General features: G+C 38.6%; 1 protein-coding gene and 1 long non-coding RNA gene across 6 annotated transcripts in view; one reads left to right on the forward strand and one right to left on the reverse strand.

The window, feature by feature from the left end:
• Window positions 1-1,238, reverse strand: part of ATP2B1 (ATPase plasma membrane Ca2+ transporting 1) — a 126,364-nt gene extending 125,126 nt beyond the window's left edge. For 2 of the 5 annotated variants that reach the window (XM_045830625.1, XM_045830629.1), the window contains exon 1: window positions 956-1,238. The gene's annotated coding sequence lies outside the window, so the exon portion shown is untranslated. Of the gene's footprint in view, window positions 1-364; window positions 500-955 lie in introns of those variants that run through there. The other 3 variants (XM_045830628.1, XM_045830627.1, XM_045830626.1) reach the window with 3 other exon arrangements.
• Window positions 301-17,631, forward strand: LOC123813553. The gene is made up of 3 exons (XR_006784767.1): window positions 301-435; window positions 5,149-5,280; window positions 17,350-17,631. It is a non-coding gene; the product is annotated as an uncharacterized LOC123813553 (long non-coding RNA).
• The last annotated feature ends 260 nt before the right edge of the window (window positions 17,632-17,891 follow it).

The raw sequence follows: 17,891 nt of genomic DNA on the forward strand, positions 1-17,891 counted from the left end.
TGGATGAGCTACCTCTTGGACGAGGCGGCTCGGAGACCTGCGGGTGTACACACCAAGCCCCACTGAGCCCGGTCCCTCGGGTCTTGGGCGGGGCCTCTCGCCGGACCCGGTGCTGAAGCGCACGCCCAGGAACCCGCTCACCTTTACGATCTCCTGGTGCGGGCGCGGCAGGAGACAACCTGCGAGAGGCCCCCGGAACGCCCCGGACGGCTTCTCCCGAACCCGCCGAAGCGGCCGCAGTTCGCGGGGCCCCCAGCTGTCAGGGCCCTCTCCGCGACGCCCTGACCCTCGTGTTCCGCCCGGCCTTCCCGCAGGTGACTTGTCCCATCGCCCCGGCCGCGGGCGGACAGCGGCCGCCACTCACCTCGCCGGGCAGCAGGAACCATTTTCCGAAGGAGTAAAGGAAAAGGAGCCTACAGGAGGGTCGAGGTTAGGGTAAGTGACAGCGGGAAGCGCAGAGAATGGGGGCTCGTTCCTTGGAGTGTCCGCAGCCGGCTTTTAGGGCTCGGGGCGCCACGCGGAGGTGCGATTGCACCTAGAGAATGAGGCGGTCACGGAGCCGAGACGCTCGGCGTCCACCAGCTGGGGCTCCCTACTCACGCTTCACTGTGAGGAGGCGGCGGAGCAGGAGGAGGCGGCGCCCGGCCCCCGCCCAGAGCCCGGCAGCCACCGAGTGGCCGCCCGCGTCCCCGCAAGACCCGCCTCCTAGGCTCCGAAAAGCCGCACACAGGGCGCGCCGCACTCAGCACCGGCAGCCTCACCCCGCCATCCGCAACGGCAGCGGCAGGCGGGGTGCAGCCCCCTTGGTGAGCACCGCAGCCCGGCCCGCTCGGGGCGGGGCCCGCGGAGAGGACTGCTGAGCACAAGGGGACTGCGCGCTGCTTAGGGCATGAGTCCGTTTGCACCGGGTGGCCCTCAAGACTTTCGGGATAGGCAAGGGAAGGAGAACTCTCACCCGTTCCGGTCTGGTGCTCCCTTCTTTTCACACCCACACGCCTCTCGCTCCACGCTGGCGGCGCAGCTGCTCCCGCTGCCGCCGCTGCCGCCGAAGCTCGCGCCGCCGCCGCCGCCGCCTTGGCTGGGCGCGGTCACGTGATGCGGCCCGCGGGGAGCCTGGGGGCGGGCGGGCAGGCGCGCGCGCGCGTGCGCGCGCCGAGGTAGCAAGGCTCTGACTGAGCCTGGGAGCCGAGCGGAGTACAGAGGGCGTTTAAGGGGAGGACCCGGCGAGCGCGTCCCCGTCGGCGAGCGCGCACCTGGCGATTAGAACTTGCCCAGCGGTCGGGAAAGGGTGGCTGGAGTGCGGGGCGGGGGACTCACGCCTCCGCGCGCCCCTCCCTCTCTTCCTTTCCTGAGCGTCCTGAGTGGCCGCTGCCCCGCCCCCTGCCTCTAACTCCTTTCCTCCTGCCGCTGCCTGCGATTGGCTGGGCGGTTCTGACGTCCGTGTTTCCATGACGTATCAGGGCGGGGGGTGGGGAACGGACGGGGGCGGGGGAGGGGGTGGCTGTGGCGCGCGAGGCTGTAACTCTGTCAGTCACTGGGCTCAGTCGGCGCGGGGCCGGACTACTGCGAGTAGGAAGGCTGGAGAGCATTGACTGCCGCAGGCGGACGTCTTTCACCTACGGCCCAGCCAAACCAGCCTCCGCCCGCACCCCTCCAGAGCCCAGGAGCTGGGCCATAGGGCGTGGGAGGGCCCGCGCTGCTGGGGACCACAGGTTAAGTCTGACCACTGGTCGGCGGACCTTTGAGTGCCTCCTCGAAGCACCTCTTTTCCACTCCCTACCGGACTCCACGCGGGTCCCGGGTCTTGAATCCAGCGCTGGACGACCGAAGTGCCTCGCAGCTCGCTCCCTCTTAGGAAAGGAGAGCCCATCCCATCCCTTCGAGTGCTGGACGCCCGGTCTCTGTTGCTTAGGGTCGGGCCCGCAGAGACCTGGCTGGGATCCCGCTGCAGCGCCCAGAGGGTTAATGCCGGCGTACCGCTGGTGCAAACCGGTCCCTCAGGAGTCGCGCTTAAAAATCCCGGTGTTCTGGGTTTGCTTTTTCTACCCATGCCAAGCTGTTGGCTCTTTTAGTTCACTGGTACCATCTTTACCCCTCACCCTCCCTTCCTGTGGGGAAAAGACAAAAAAACACCGAGTTATCATGCGGAATTTAGATGCTAAGCCTGCTTTGCCCCAACGTTCAAGAGGTTTTACAAGTCAATAAAAAACCCTGGGCTGTGACATCTACTTTAAAAAATAAAACGGGTTTTTCCTTCCTACACGCAGACACATGTAAAGATTAGTGTCTCCCCTAAAATACCTCGCTCCAGCTTCTAATCTCTAGATTTTTGAACTAATCATCAGCGCTCATTCAGAGACCTTGTCAGTATTGTTTTCAACACCTCTTAATCAGAATAAAAAGATAATTTCTGCAGTTGCCTCCTTTCTCTTAATTCTGAGACTGGAAAAAAATATTCGTAACGTCTTAAAAGCACACAGGTAATTCGAAGGATTTTATTATGTATATTCATTCTCTGGTAGCATTTGTATTTAAATATTTTTAAAGGCTTTGAAATAAGATATATAAAGTTTAGAAAGGAAAAATTCTTTAAGTTAATCCTGTTGAAAATAATTTTTTATGAATTAACATATTTTACCAGGACATGCATTACCAACCCTTTGAGCTGTGCCCTTGGCAAGCAAAGTTAGTCACTGTTAAGGAATTGGTTAGTGTGGTACCATAGTCCTTCCTGACGTTATTTCAAAACTTAACAGAACAGATTAACTTTTCAAAATGGCTTAGAGACGTTTAAGAATCGTTGGCTTTTGTCCAACTCTTCCTCCAAGGAAGTGGCAATAGAAAACTGAATTATGTATTCTACTTTAATCAAGAATGTGACATAAAGTTAATCTATGTATGAATCATTGCTATAGTACATTAGCAAAATGTATAACAGGTTGAACTAGAATCTGTTCACTTTGTGGGTTTGTTGTAGCTCCAGAAAATAAAATATACGCTCTTAAAGTGTTGTGGTCATGAAAAATTACTCAGCATCTCCATCATGATTTCAAAAGAGTTTTTATTTATGGAGATTATACACATGTATATCCAAGAATGTATTTATGTGCATTTTAATGAAATGTGAGTCACATGCAGTGATATACTTTTATTGTTCCAGTCCTAGATGATTGTACTGTGTAGTTTAGCTTTATATTTTCATTGCTTAAATAGCAAATAAAGGCTGAATCAATATAGAAATAACTGTACAGGTTACATTAGGAAATTCATTTTTTTCTTTTTTCCAAAAGTTTAGTATTGAAACACCCTTAATGGCATATGTCTCACTCAGGGTGTAGCTCAAGAAAATATTTGTTTGCTAAACTAGTGTTTTCTAATAAAAAGATGGAACTACTTGAATTCAAACATGTTACTAAATATATAACCATATCCTCTTAATGTTAGACCTCATCCCATAGATTTAATTGATCCAGAAATATATCATTGCATAATAAGAATAGCATAGTATCGTCAAGTCATTTGACAATCTTTTGGCAATTGATTGTCAAAAGACTTAATTTTAAAAGTTCTGTTAATACTCTTTGAATATCTTTTTAGTTACAATGCAAAATTTATGAAAGTATTTAAATCTTATGTCCAGTTACTATTTAGGTTGTAAACATTGAATATAGGTCATGTATTCAAAATACTGTATTTTGCAAATCATTAAAGTACATTCATTTTAGTGGAGTAAATCTAAACTACTGACATCTTTTCTGACAAGTTGATCAACATGAACTAATTATGTATAGCTCATGAAGACAGTTTTCTAAAATCCTCAATATAATCAAATATAAAGGGAAATATTAGGATCTATATTTCCTCAAGAAGCTGTCATATATATCTAGCAATAGGACCAAATAAAGACATGCCAACAGCAGCATATTTTTAAAACCATGTCATTTCCTCAAATACAAACATGTATATGTGAACGTGTCAGTTCTGATCATTGCAGAATGCTAAGGAGAACTGACAGCTGTAGGGAGGCAAGGAGGCAGAATATTCACTGCATCCTAAACAAGTAGCTGTATATGTTCTCAAATTTCCATTAACCTGATAACCAGAGAGAGATGTCAAGAGAAATATTACTTAGCTGAAAACTACAGAGAAGTGTTATTAGTAACAAATTAATTACATTTGCTGAATTAAATGAAGTATGATTATAGGTAAGCCTAAAATAAGAATTTTCAAGTCACATAATGGAAGATTTTTATAGAGGAAAAAATGCAAAATGATTAGATGTCATCATTTGATAGGAACTATTTAACACCCTGTACTCTTCTAGGTATAAGGCACTTTTTTCTACCCTCTGTACTCTTCTGGGTATAAGGCATTTCTTCTACCCCAAATGTTGTATAATCTAGGTCATAAAGTATGATCCTAAATCTAAATTCTATAGAATTAAAACAAAAAGGAAAACTCAGGTTTAAATGTTGAGGAAAAAGAGGATTTGGACTTGTGCAATGAATGATATATAGGATTTAAATTAATACAAAAGAAGATGGGCATTAGAAATGCCAGGAAAAAATAATTGGAATTTAACAAATTTACCACATCTATTGTCTTATCCCTTTATTATTTACTAGTATTATATCTTTCACCTACATAAATGGAACTCATTTATTTTCCCATTAATAATGGTGAGTTACATAGGGTTGTTGTGACATTTTGGTGAGATATCTATATAAAGTTCTTAACAGAGTACTTGTTGTGTACTAAGTGCTCGTAAATGTTGTCATTATTACTCATAAGTATTCATTCTTTACTCCTTATTACATGTACATGTACTGCAAACAAGAATGTACATATTTACTTACTTTAATGACCAGGAGTTTATTATTGTCACATTAGAAGTTCAGAGGTAGGTGACAGCATGATTGATTCAGATGCTAGACACAGCCATCAAGGACCCAGGCCCAAGGTTCCTACTCTACCATCCTTAGTGAATGATTACTAAAATATCTTTTTACACTATCAATGGGACAATCAGCAGGATTTTTGTCACATTTGGAGCAAATCTTACGTTTCTGTATTTTTAAGTGCCTACGTTCTTATGGAGTTTTTTATTACTGCCTGCCTTTTCTTTGAAATGACTCCTTTGTTTTTCAGGACACTAGAATGTGAGAAGAATGACCTGTGTGATCTGAGCATTGGCGGTTTCTGGAGCCACAGTCACAGAGTTTTCAATTGAGTCTGTTTGCAGTGAAGCCAGCAGATAGATATTTTTGACAGCCCTTTTAGGTAATTTTGAAGCACCTCACCATCTCTGTTTCCTTCATCATAAGTCTTTTGTTGTGTTCATCACTTCTTCTTTTTCTTTCCCTGGCTATTTCTAATACTAAGTTCTTATACTTGAGTATTTCTTTCTATTCTAACTTCTATAAAATTCACCCATTTCATGACCGCGGCCCCTCAAAGACAAGAACAATGTTAATCATCCATTTATTCATTAATCATTTTTTTATCCTAAAGGATGTCCTCTCAGCTTGCTAAAGTAAGAAAACAAACATGTTTAGGAGATATAGCATCAAGGTCATAGTTTATCTATCCATTTATAAGTGCTTTTAAGCACTTATTACATGCCAGGCCTAACAGAACCTGACACATAATAGGTCCTTAAAATAAAAATAGGCTGAAGAGAATGAACAAACAAATGAACTATTACTGCTCTGATAATGAATTCTGAATTTATGTCCACTGCCTTGCTCTTTAATTCTGGTGACTGGATACTGGGTCATTTTTTTCTTCCAGATAGAAATATTGGAAAGAAGCCAATTTACCAGTCATCAGAAAACAAGGCACTGAGGGGCAGCTTTTTGACTTATGTAATTTTGATGGTAGAGAGGAAGGAGGTCAATGGAGGCAAGCTGAAAGTGCTGGGTAGTGGTTAGAGGTCAGAAGAAGGAGGATCTAAAATAGGTAAAGGGGGTTACCTTGAAAAGGAACATCTTTTCTCTGATGTAGAAGAAAAAGATACAAAAAAAGTATGAATGAAGAGTAAAAATTGAAGTTTAGAGGAAAGAGGACATAGGATAAATAGCATCTTAATATTTCATATGTAATAGGTCCTTATGGTTATCAGCCAGAATTGAGGAAGACTAGGACTGGAATGGGTAGAGTAAAGAAACTGAAGGATGAGCAAATGATAAAGAAAATGCTATCCAAGGCCTAGGTAAATTTAGAGTATGATTTTATAACAATATAGCTTTATATGATATTCTCCAGTGACTCAGAATTGGGGCTTCCCATTGTGGTTACAGTTGTTAAAGAGTTTAAGAAAGTCTGGTACAGAGTTCCTCAGTGGGGATGGACATGAGCACAGATCACCAGACTGCTTGGGATGCTATAAAATGCTACAGGCTGGGTGGATTAAACAAAAATTTCTCATAGTTCTGAAGGCTACAAGTCCAAGATCAAGGTGTATAAGGTTTTGTCCCTGGTGAGATTTCTCTTCCTGGCTTGTAGACAGTGATGTTCTTGCTGTGTTCTTTCCTTTTTGTGTATGTATGGAGAAAAAAGATCTCTGTGGTATCTGCCTCTTCTTATAAATCCTATGAGATTAGGGCCCCACTCTTGTAATCTCATTAATTACTCCCTAAATGCCTTATCTCCAAATATCACATTTGGGGGTTGGGCTTCAACATATACATTTTGGTTGGAGAACACAATTCAGTTCATAATACAATTATCTGGTGAGCATTTTTCAGAATGCATGTAACAGGGTTCTTTCTCAAATCTACTGGACCAGACTTCCTGCATTGTGTAATACCATTCCCCATTTGTATGTGTGTGTGTTGGAAATAGAGAACTCAAAGGCAGAACAGTCATTGCACACAAATACATATCAGCCTCGGTGATTACTGCACCTGGAAATGAGTAATAACCATGAAGTTTTAATAATAGGAGAGGTTGCTAGACCTGAGTGAAGCAGGGAGCTGGAAATTGAATCCCTAGTACAGCCAGAATCCTGCCTTCTAGCAGGTGATGTTCTGGTACCAGTTCCTACCAGTGGCCTTGCTCAGCTCTTCCAAAAATTCTCACATGTACCTGCAAGAGAGTCAGTATTTGAATGCCTGCCCACAGAAGGCATCATCTGCCAAAGGGGCTTGCAGTGGAGTCTAGCCAAAAAAAGAGACTGCCCTTTTCTCCTCTCCCATCCTCCCTTTCCTCAACACTAAAAGAATCAAAGCTTCTGGAAGGGAGGCAGGAGGGGAGTAAAAGTGCACAGAGACAGTGAGGGGGAAGGGAAACCTTTGACTTGGAGATTCAAGTTTGTAATAAGTTTTCATAGTTGAAAGGTCCCAGAAAGTTAAAAAATCTCCTTCAGATATTAACAAAAAACAAGTATGGGAGAATCATACTTGTTGGATTGTTGTTGTTAATTACTTGTTTAAGAAAAATACCTCACTGAATTGAGTTGAAGAAATTGTCATGAGAATAAGGGCAATCAAGTAGGTGAACTGGAAGAGATATAAAGCAATTGCAAATCATAGTTACATGGAATATAGTTGGCAGATTTCTAGAGATAGGGCTGAGGGCACAGGTAAGGAACTATTTTGTGGTAGAGATGGAGGGAGCACCAACTTTGAAATTTTGTAGGTAAAACTGCTAAATTATCATCATCATGAAAACCTGGCAATACGCTGTGTCTGGTCAGATGCATCTTCCTATTTTTAAAAAATATTTTATTTATTTATTTTTAGAGAGGGAAGGGAGGGAGAAAGAGAGAGAAACATCAATGTGCGGTTGCTGCGGGCCATGGCCTGCAACCCAGGCATGTGCCTTGACTGGGAATCGAACCTGCGATGCTTTGGTTCACAGCCCGTGCTCAATCCACTGAGCTACACCAGCCAGGGCGTATCTTCCTATTTCTATTCTAGACCTAGAAATACTTATTTCTTTATGAAATTTCTCCATGGTAATTGTGGAGACACTTTTGGAGACAGCTTGTCACAGATTCAAATTGTTTTCTTCTATTCTCCTGGCTATTGTGAGTTTTCTGGTTCCAGACCACTAACCAAGTTCAGACTCTTTGATTTGCATTTCTGTTTTGGAACCTGTGTCATCCAGGTTCTCCTTCTTTGCCATGAACCCTAGTAAATATGTCTTCTTAATCTTCTGTTTGCCTGCCCAGTTTCTGACCCAATGATTAGACTTCCTTCTCACATCTGCTTAGACTCACTTCTGCTTGCTTACTGCTTGGTTTCTCACCATACTGCCTCATCTTGAACTTTAATTGTGTGTGCTTCTGAAAAATTATCCTGATTCCCATGCCTTGTCATGATTCTCAACTTCTCTGCATTTTTGGGTTTCCCAGTTCTAATTTCTGGACCCCTTTTAATGCTTTGCTGTTATACACAACCTGAACATTGAGAGTTACATGTGTTTTTCCATTATTATTTCACTTATTTTATTCACCTAATTTTTTTATATTTCTCAAATGCCTTGTTTCAGTGTAAGCTATATGAATTCACTCTACCGTGAAACAAAGAGTTTTTCACAGCAAAATTGTTTTTCCTAGGTAATAATGCCTGTTTATAGTACTACAGGAATACTTATATACTAAATAATCTGCCAGAAAGAATGAAAATACAATCATATTGATTTGGCCATGTTTAATCCTGTTTGAGCTACCATTAGTCTACTGATATAATAGCCTGTGTACATAACCTGTACTTGTAGTAATATTTTGGAAGATAGTTCTAACTAAAGATTATAATGTTCTCCCATTTTCTTAAATATGGCATATCTTTTTTATCATCACATTAATGTGTACCTTGCATACATTTTGCCATCTTTTTCTGCGGTATACGTTGTCAGTATCCTTTATAATTTTTCTTCAAGTCTTTGAAATGAAGTGTTAAGTATTTAGCAGCTTTATATTCATCTTATTCTGTTTCTTAGCCATCTTTTCTCAGATTTTTGAAACCTTATCCATTACTATTATAAACAGAAAAATAATTAAACTGCCTACCCTATTTCATTTTCTTTATCTGCAAGAATTCAAACAGTAAAGCCAGATATGGTATCATATAATTATGCATGCATTCTTTATACTTCTCCCCCAATATCTTACACACTTTGGACATTTATAACTACATTTTTCAATACTAAGTATAAATAATCATCTACATGTATGTATTTATATATTTTTTAACAATACATATAGGTACAGTATAAAAAGTGAACAATCAAATGATCTCTGCAATTGTACCCTGACATGAATGGTATTAAAGTCGTATAATTTGCCCTGAGTTGTTCTTGCCATGGGGGCATAAGAGACAGTAGAGAATATAGTGTCTGGACTTGGGGACTATATACATCTAATAGCCCTGAAAAGTCATAAAATTACAAAATATTTAAATATATAAGTATGCAATGGTATAGTACACATTGTATAAATCCATGCCAAGGGAATTAAAATTCATTGGGAAAATTATTATGTGAAAGATGAATCTTAAACTTGGCTTTGAGGAGAATGCAATGTGACATTTAGAAAGAGCGAGAGCTTTCAAGTAAGGTAGGACTGGATTCAAATCCCAGTTCTGAATTTTACTAGCTGTGTGATCTCGGGCAAGTTCCCCAACTGCTCTGATTCTTTAGCCCCACCTCCCCCCATGTAAAATGGGGACAAACTTCTACACTTGCTACGAGGATGACATTAGACAATGTATTTTTTATAATATTCACTCAATGACTGTGTTTATATTCTTCATTTCCCGACTTAATCTACTATACCTTGTATTGTCTTCATACTCTCTAGGTTATATAAAATGGTACAATTTCCTGGAAAATGTAGAAAATATATTTAATATTTATATTGCTTCAAAAGAAATTTTAAAATTTTATAATCTATATTCATCATTTTAAAGGTTTTATAAGTTTAAAGAATTTTGAAATGGTAAAGCAGTTGAGATTTAGGTTCTATCTATGTTACTTGTATGCTAGTTAAACTAAAAACTCCAATTATCTTTTGATCACTCAGGATCCTTCTATGTCTAGAAGATTTCCACTAGTTGTTATGTTAAGGCCAAATCAATGACTATACAGTCATGTCAAGAACACTAGTAAGGGTTTTAGAGTAATGATTAAGCAGGAGAACATATGGTCTTTCCCTGAACACAAAGACAATCAGTTCTTTAAGAAAGCTTAAAATGACCACTGAACTCTGAACCAGAGCCCAAATAATGAATACCAAGCCACCTCCTCAGCAAGAAATGTTATCCTAGCTGTGCAGCTGCAAACTAATTAAACACCCTAGATCGCTGTGCTGAACTTTAGTACTGCATTTACAGAATTAATTCAGAGGACATGTTATTAAAATCTGTGGTTTATCAGAAGAAGGCAGACTCTTTTTTTTAAGTAGCATTAAAAAATTAACATACTGGATAAGTCTCTTATTATAGATGGAGCCTACGAGATCTTTCATATAGATGCAAAAACTAAGCAATGAATTTCTAAGCAAAATAATGAGGCTATTACAGTAGGACACAAAATCTAAAAATAGTGCTTTAGATAGAGCACTTTCAAAAGTAAATTTATATTCTATATGATTATTTCTAAGATTCTAAAAGACATTGATGACCCCTAATACACTAAAATCTAATAGCTAGATATGTGTTTGAAATATGTAGCAATTCTGTACTTAATTAACTTAGGAATAAATCAGTAATAGTTGGAATGTGTAAGGCAAGGATATTTTAAAGTACTGTGAAGTATAATACTTTTCCTCTTAATCATAATAGCTGGGCTTTACAATTTATATCTCAAAATCCAAATAGCAAAAATCATTCTGCTTTTTTAGTAATTTTGAAAGCTGTAATTATTTGTTTTTATACATGGGCAGTAAGGGTAGAAGTAAGGTATGGAGACATGTAATAACTGGAAACATTTTGGAATCATAAAATATGTTACCTCATTTTGGGTACTTTACTGCAGTGATTCAGAAAGGCCTAGAGCAAGTCAATGAATGGTTCAGAATGGAGAGCAACACTTAAGTTCCCCCGTCAGTGTTGCAACAAAATAACATAACAGCTTTTGGATAGTTGATTTGGTATTTACAATGTAACAGGTAATAATCATTGTGAAAAAAACCAATAGAAGTCTAGGTAAATACTTTATATTGACAAACAAACAAACCTCACATAAAATATATACTATTTATAAATTTAACATATGTATAAATAATTAAGTAAAGCCATGGGCAATGTGAAGGAAATTTTCTACATATCTTTTTAAAGTTATTTTTAGTTTTCATTTTGAATTATAAAAATGTTAAATGTATAAATAAATATAAAAAATGATACCATAACTACTTTTAAACTGAGGAGCCAAAGGAAATCTGATGGTAATCTTGTTAACATGTTTGACTGCTGACTTTTTAAAAATGTTTTCATTTAAAAAAAATTTTAGTTATTGACTGAGAGAGAGAGAGAGATTTGTAGTTCCACTGATTAATGCATTCATTGGTTGACTCTTGTAAGTACCTTGACCCTGGATCGAACCTGAAACCTTGGCATATGGGATAACACTCTGACCAACTGAGCTACCTGGGCAGGGCAACAGCTGACTTCTTTTAAAAAGCAGTTATATGAACAGTTTCTCAAAAATATATGCTGAGATCAAAGGGAGAGCTTTAGAAAGAGGATTTGGGATTAAAACCAAAGGACACAGGGTTCCACAGAAGCAGCCTTCCACAGTGTGGAAGGTGAGGCATGTTGAGAAGAGAGACCTAAGCAAAAGTGATGAAGCAGAGGATTTCTAATTAGAGGAAATTAACAGGCCTTCTAAACGACAAAAAAGTCACCAAATTAAAGTGAGTTGTACAAAAAATGAAAATAAAAGTAGGCATACATACCTGCTCTTATCACTTCATACAGATTTCACCAGAAGACAACCTTATAGATGGAAAGACAAGTCCTCCTCTAATGCAGGAGTGCCATACTTTGGTCCAGTGGTTTTCTTCTCTAGATCCTCCAAACGCCTTTCTAAATAGTTCTAAGTATGAATGAAAGACTTTTTCAAGGGTTGGGCTTTCAAAGCTAGTTAAATGAAAAAGAAAACATTTATTTTCTTGATAGATTTTCCAGCAATCCTAACTTTTTGAGCTAAGAGACAGAATTTTACAAATATCCTCTCTAGCCCATCTTAGCCTGACACTCCCTTGACAAGACACCATATTACACTCTTGCCCGTGTCCCCCATCCATTGCTGGAGCTGGTTGGCCTAAGTGTCTTGTGTCACACTTAGGATGCAGTGTGGAAAAAGGCTCTGAGGCAGATTCCATGACTTGGTAAAATGAGATATCAGCAGGTTAATTTTTTTTTCTGGAAAGGATAACTTTAGGAGTAACAGTTGACAGAGGAGATGAATTATTTGGCTGATGTCTAGATTTACTCTCCAGAAATGAATACATTTTAGATGGTAAAGAATTTTTGGAAGTGGAAGGTCAGAAAGGAAGATGTGGGTTAGAAAATCTGTTCAAGAAGAGCTATATTGCCCTGGCTGTGTAGCTCGGTTAGTTAGAGCATTATCCCACTATACCAAGGTTGTAGGTTTGGTTCCATCAGGGCATGTATAAGAAACAACCAATGAGCGCATAAATAAGTGGGAGAACAAATTGATATTACTCTTTCTCAAAAATGTCAATAAAAAACAAATTTGTATTACTAACAGATGAAACTATTAGAAAGTCATCTTAGAAGAATAATTTCTCTTAGAAAAAATGTCTAGGTTTTTCCATATTTCTTTCATAATTTACACAGGCCCATAGGGCTTTGCCAATAATTTTGCAGATAAAATTCCTCATCTAGACAAGAGTAACTGCCTAGACAGATTAAATATCTTAAGATGTCCAGTTGAAGTTTAAAATGTACATAGACATGTCTTTGTGTCTTTCTCTCTATTGATATATAACATATATATGAAAATTCTCTATATACAAAAATTTCTACAGTATATGTACCTCTACCTGAACTAAATGCCAAAGATTTAGGTTAAAATATCTCTTGGATTTGATGTAAATCTGCATATTAAAGCTCTTATATTATTATACTTCATCTGAAGTGGAAAAGTTGTCATAATCAATAGCCATTATTAGTGAATAGAAAGGAATCAATCTGAAGAGCCAAAAGGCAAAATTACTTCCAAAAACAAACAGAAGCTTTGTAATAAACACATAAAATTCAACTCAATAAGCAGCAAAAATAATTGAGGCCAAATGGTCAATTAAATGAGTGAGACAAAAAGATAGAAAATATCAAACTCTTATTCCCTTTGGACCAAATTCTCGTATAATATTGGGAAGAGCAGTCTTTGCTATCTTTTCATACCCCACCATCCCTACCCCTCCACCCCTACCCCATGCTTTCTGGGTCACTTTCTTGAATACAAAAAAACACTTTCATGTTGCTCAGGCTCGCTTCATCCCTGGCCTCATTTCTCAACAGACCTAGGGTCTTCCTTTCCACTTGTAATCTTAAAGTGATAAGTAATGGTGTGAATTTTAGACACCTCAATAAATGAAAGACATTTTTGGTTAGAGAACAGGCACTCCTTTTGGTGGGTATCAAACTATAAGAATACCATGCAGCTGCCTACATTTATATGTATAACACTTTCCCTTCCAAAATGCTCATTATAATATTACACTGAGTTGCCAGTCCTTATTTTCTATAAAAACATACTCGAATAGCTCTCTTCTCTCCCCTAAAAAAAAACTCCAAAAACAAAACAAAACAAAACAAAACAAACAAAATGAAACAACCCCCTCCCCCAGAATGTATAGCAATTGGCTAGTTCACATTTTTTTTTGTTACTAAAGATTTTATTCATTTATTTTTAGAGAGGCAACCAAACATCAGTGTGTGGTTGCTCTCACATGCCCACAACTGGGAGCCTGGCCTGCAAGCCAGGCATGTGCCCTGACTGGGAATAGAACACTGCATCCTTTTGGTCAGCACCCAACCCACTGAGCCACACCAGTCAGGTCCAGTTCACATTCTTGCCATAAGTGGTGACTCAGCGCATTGCTACACATGTGACTTTCGGACTTTCCCCAATCACTTTTCCACTGTATCTCATTTAGTGGGTGTTGTAATTACAACAACCCTAAGTGCAATACTTTGTAAGATTTTCCATGACTGTAAAGAGGCATAGAATTTTTATAGAGCTTGAATATCATCCATGATAAAAAGTCTATTTTCTTTTGATGTTTGTTTTATTGTTTGGTTGCTAGACTTAGTGATAGCAACTTAGAGTGAAGGGGAAAGGGCAAACCATTATCCTTTTCATTGGTCTCCACTGGGAGGCATATTGAAATGTGCTAATGATATAATTAACAGAGATTTGTGCTGCCTTTGTGAGTCATTGGCTATAAAAGGCTTTGTTTAACAATTGTCTATTGCCTGTTCTATTGCTATGCCACTCTCTGAGACTGCTGCTTTCTCAAAGACTAAGCAGTCTCCTCAGTCTTTCCATGTTTATTTTCTTCAAGATCCTACCAATGCTTCTTCTGGCCTCCTCATTTATAAAAACTAAGTTCATAATTTTCATGAGGATTCTAATAATCAGACTTTATTTTCCACCTATTTCTCTTCTGTAATTATTATATCCCATTGCTTCAGAATAGTCCTATTCTAAGATTCAAAACTAAAATTTTGTAACACAAGCCCATGTAAAATACAATATATGCTAGGGAACAATTTCTGACAGTACTAGAAATCAAGACTGTTTCCATCTTTTGTATTTGTTCTATGCAGCACTAGTCTGCACTTAACCTCTAATTACTTTTTCTTCTTCCTTCTAATAGCCACAAAATTTTCCCTTAGGTCACCACAAGCTGTCCTACTTCTTCCTTAGTCTAATGGTGCACTTACATTCTGTATATTGGGCTACTTGCTTGCTCTCAAGTTTATGTCTCATCCTTTTCAATTCCACAGAATTTGAGCATGGTAGATGCAATCGATATTCTTTGTTATTTGTCAGGCAAGTAGCTAATTTGGGACTTAAAATAGTAGTGTAAATTATTATACATAACAGTTATAAGTGGTTTAGTGTCAATCTTGTGCTTTAGAAAAGCTGTGGAAAAGGAAACTTTCTTACAAAACCATGAGTACATACTATTGCTAATAAAATATTCATGCTAATGATAGTAGGAACAATGTGAGAGTTGAAGTGCTGGTATCCTAATGTCACCATTTCTCCTTCCACAATACTTAATAGAACATGAAACTAGATTCCAAATTTAGAGTCTTTTTCTTACCAATGTTACATTATAGGGCATTCTAATTCTGATTTTAACTAAAAAGTAAGACTTTTCTAAAACTATTTTTATTGCCAATAAAAAATTGTGTTGACAGGTTGTTACTACTTTGTCAGGGGTAAATATGCTTTTGTTAGAAGAATTGATTCTGTTGTCCATGCCAGATAGGGCAGAAACAGCTGGCTGAGAGAGACAGATAAATCTAAATTTCTGGAGCATCTTTTTTTTTCCCTCAATATAAATATTTAATTCTGCACAGGTTTTAATTCTGAAAAACTGTGACACACAATGGAATTGATTCTCCCTATAACTAGAGCATTTGATATGTATTTGAAAAAGAAATAAACACTTTTTTTTGTCTTCTTTTTCTTTTGAATGGTGAATGGAATAAAATTTTTATCTTGTTTTCTAGGTAAGATGTCTATATTTAATATCTTTCATTTTTATTTTTCTATTACAGTTCATATTCAATATGATTTTATATTAGTTTCAGATGTTTACAGCACAGTGGTTAGACAATTATATAATTCCCCTGATAATTCAAGGGGGATCCAATTTACAAAGTAATCCCCATGATAATTCAAATTCCTACTTGGCACCATACATAGATATTACTGTATTATTGACCATATTTCCTATGCCGTACTTTACAGCCCATGATTCTTTAGTAACTTCCAATCCACATTTCTCAATCCCTTCACTTTTTTTACTCAGCCCTGCAAGTCCTCTTCCCTCTAGTAACCATCAGTTTGTTTTCTGCATCTGTGATTCTGTTTCCATTTTGTTTGTTCATTTATTTTTTTTCTTTAGATTCCACATATAAGTGAAATCATATGGTAATTGTCTTTCTCTGTCTGACTTGTTTCACTTAGCATAATACCCTCTAGGTCCATTCATCTTGCCACAGATGGTAGGATTTCATTCTTTTTTTATGGCCAAATAATATTTTATTGTATATTTGAGAAACTAACACTTGGTAAGTCTTTATTAATGACAGCTCTCTTCTAGGCACTTTAAAATATTTAATTTCATCTTCAATGTATCCTAAAAACTAGATATTATCATCCCTATTAATAAATGAGTATAAGGTTAAATAACTTGCCCACAGTTGCACAGTTATTACTAGGAAGATTCAAGGTTATGACACATGGCTGATTCTAAAGCTCCTGCTCTTTTTACTTTCTTAAAATAGGTCCTTCCAGAGGGGAGGTGGGAGTGGGATAACAGGGGAAAGGAGGGGAAGGGTTGTCAAGGACCATGTATAAAGGACCCATGGACAAAGACAATGGGGGGATTGAATGTGGGAGGTGGATGTGGGTAGGGCATGGGAGAGTATTGGGGAGAATGGGGACAACTGTAATTGAACAACAATAAAATTTTTTTTAATGTCCTTCCTGTTCCTTCTTAGGGAGAAATATCAGCCTTGCAATGTATTATGATGCCTATCTTGAAAGCCTTATAGTTTGATGAATAAGAATGGGTTCTGAAATTGAACTACCTAGGTTCCTATCACTCCCTGTGTAATCTTGAGAAATTACTGTATGTCTCTGTGCCTCATTTTCATTATCTATAAAAAAGGGGTGAATACAATAATATCCACTTAATAAGGTGGTTTGTGAGAACTAAATAAGAGAAGACATGAATAACACTCAACAGAGCAGTTGATACAACGTTTAATCAATTTTTTTTCAAAAGTTTGATCTCTATATAAAAATTGGTCTTTTGAGGTAGAGAAAAGAAGTCTGAGTTGTCATTTCTTCTCCTTTTAGCTACTTACATCTGATTTATTCAGCAATCAGTGTTTTGTTTTATGTGTCTACCCAATGCTAAATGTTAAAAAATTTAGTACACTAAGTTTTTTCCTTTCATGTAACATATGAGATTAAAACATGACCATAAATCCTTTGCTCATTTTCCTTTGGAGAGACGGTATTAAATTCTCCTCCTCCAGAATACAGACTAGACTTAGTGACTTGCTTGAGGAATAGAATAGGACAAAGGGGCACTTTTGAAGTTAAGTAATAGGTTTCTGCCCATACCTCTTTCAGTGCTCACTCTGGGATCTCTCAACCACCAAGTAAGAACCTGACTGCCTTGTGACTGCCACGCTAGAGAGGTCATGTGTAGGCACTCTGGTCATCAGGTCCAGCTAAGCCTAGTCTTCGATCATCTCTGTCAAGGAGTCAAAAATGTTAAGTAAAGCTCCAGACTGGCCTGCTTATCAGCTGAATAGAATGGAAGATCCTCCAATTGCCAGAAGAATCTTCCTGCTGAACCCTGCACTAATCCCTGACCCACAATATGATGGGATATAATAAAATGCTTGTTGTTTTAAGCCACTACATTTTGGGGGGATTTATTACATAGAAACATATAATTGAAACATGCATTTATTTATTTAAAAAGGAAAAAATAGACTATATTGTCAGCAGCTGTTCTAGGGGATGAATCCATGAACAACCTAGACAAGGCCACTGTTCTCATGAAGGTTGTACTCTATTGAGGAGACAGACAAGGAAAAATAAATAACTACATGCATAATTTCAGATGTACATAAATACTATGGAGAAAAATAAAGCAAAGTAAAAGG

The sequence above is a fragment of the Phyllostomus hastatus genome, unplaced genomic scaffold, assembly GCF_019186645.2.
Source record: "Phyllostomus hastatus isolate PE091 unplaced genomic scaffold, TTU_PhHast_1.1 phas_contig_152, whole genome shotgun sequence".
Lineage (NCBI taxonomy): Eukaryota > Metazoa > Chordata > Mammalia > Chiroptera > Phyllostomidae > Phyllostomus > Phyllostomus hastatus.